The sequence below is a fragment of the Dreissena polymorpha genome, chromosome 10, assembly GCF_020536995.1.
Source record: "Dreissena polymorpha isolate Duluth1 chromosome 10, UMN_Dpol_1.0, whole genome shotgun sequence".
Classification (NCBI taxonomy): Eukaryota; Metazoa; Mollusca; class Bivalvia; order Myida; family Dreissenidae; genus Dreissena; species Dreissena polymorpha.
This window is the reverse complement of record NC_068364.1, coordinates 6,227,621-6,229,204: the sequence shown is the minus strand read 5'-3', so window position 1 is coordinate 6,229,204 and position 1,584 is coordinate 6,227,621. Positions and strand designations below refer to the sequence as shown.

At 33.6% G+C, this 1,584-nt stretch overlaps 1 non-coding gene across 1 annotated transcript; it reads left to right on the top strand.

Moving 5' to 3' along the window:
* The first annotated feature begins 1,193 nt into the window (after nt 1-1,193).
* Nucleotides 1,194-1,275, top strand: Trnas-gga (transfer RNA serine (anticodon GGA)). The gene has a single exon. It is a non-coding gene; the product is annotated as a tRNA-Ser (tRNA).
* The last annotated feature ends 309 nt before the right edge of the window (nt 1,276-1,584 follow it).

The following is a 1,584-nucleotide window of genomic DNA, read 5'->3' as shown; positions in this document are numbered from 1 at the left end:
TTGGTAAAAGAGAATACAAATACGACATGTTGGCAGATATTGCTGATCTCTACGAGATATTGCTGATCTCTACGGTAATCATGATAGTTTCCCGATATCACATACATATATCTAGATATGAATTCTGTGATCTGTTAAGATCCTTTCTTGTAAAACGGTTTCAGCTCAATTACTCAGTTGAATGAAACAAAAAGAGCTAATTTATTAAAAAGTGATCATTGAAAATGTGAAACTTTATATCATGGTTAATAAATTATAATGACTTGATAATGGTTTGGTGGCTGGATTCAAGGTCTATATGATAAGTGTAATGGATAATACACAACTGGTTTTAGCACAATAAATTGATATTTATTTATGCTATTATAATGTCACTTTGCATTGCACATGGTGTTTGTATTGCAATGCAAAATTACTGCAGTAAAAAAAAATGTTTCCGCTCAATAGCTTAACACATGAAATAATAGTGTCTATCTTAATTGTCAATGCATTATTGGTTCAAAATATTATCTATTGTTTAACAAGTATAGCTTTACATATTCATTGAAGGTACCGGTTTGTCACTTTAAATGACTTTGTAGTTTGAAATTCAAATTAAAAAGAAATGTCAGCATACAAAAGGCAGCCATAAGCGTATAAGCACATTGTTCTTTAATAGGTTTATCATAAAAAACAATCAGTGTTTCTTTGTTTCTGTCATTGATAAAACTAAGAAATGAAATTGGTGAGGGTTGATACGCCTCAAATAGACCAAACATGATATACCTCCCCAGTGAATTCCGTTCAGCTTAATCGTCATGCAAGCTCTATAGAAGATATGTTATATCTATTGAAATGTTACTAAAATAGAAATAACTTTAATGTTACATATCATTTTGTTTAGTTTAAAATTACAAATTTAATCTGTGTACGTATGCTAGCCATGATATCTATTTTCTGCACTACTGTTAACTGGTATTGCAATAGGTTTTGAAAACAATGAATACATTTTGATAAAAAAAAACATGAAAAACTAGAACACTTAAAGTTCTTGAGCATATATAAGTTGTTTTCCACCTGCCACTTTTAAGTAATGCATTATTTGCAGTAAAAACTAAATTGTTACATGTATTCTTGTAAAATTGCAAATTTTAAGGTAGCGCACCCATAATAATTTTCCGCGATTTTTTCGAAGATTGAAGAGCCAGTATAAAGTTGCCGTGGCCGAGTGGTTAAGGCGATAGACTGGAAATCTTTTGGGATTTTCCCGCGCAGGTTCGAATCCTGCCGACAACGCAAACTTTTTGCGATGCGTTTTATTTCTTTTCTAACATAATTTGATTTACTATGGCATATAAGTTATGTTTATTATCCCAACGTTTTTCGGAAAAAAGTGGGGATATTGTGGTGATATGCGTCCGTCCGTCCGTCCGTCCGTCCTGGCCACCTGCTCCTCCTACACTATTAGCGTTAGAACCTTGAAACTTACATACATGGTAGCTATGAGCAAATGTGCGACGGTGACAGTGACGAAATATTGATCTGCTCCCTGTGTCAAAAGTTATGGGGGTTGGGGCGGGGCCAGGTCAGAGATTTTCACTTATT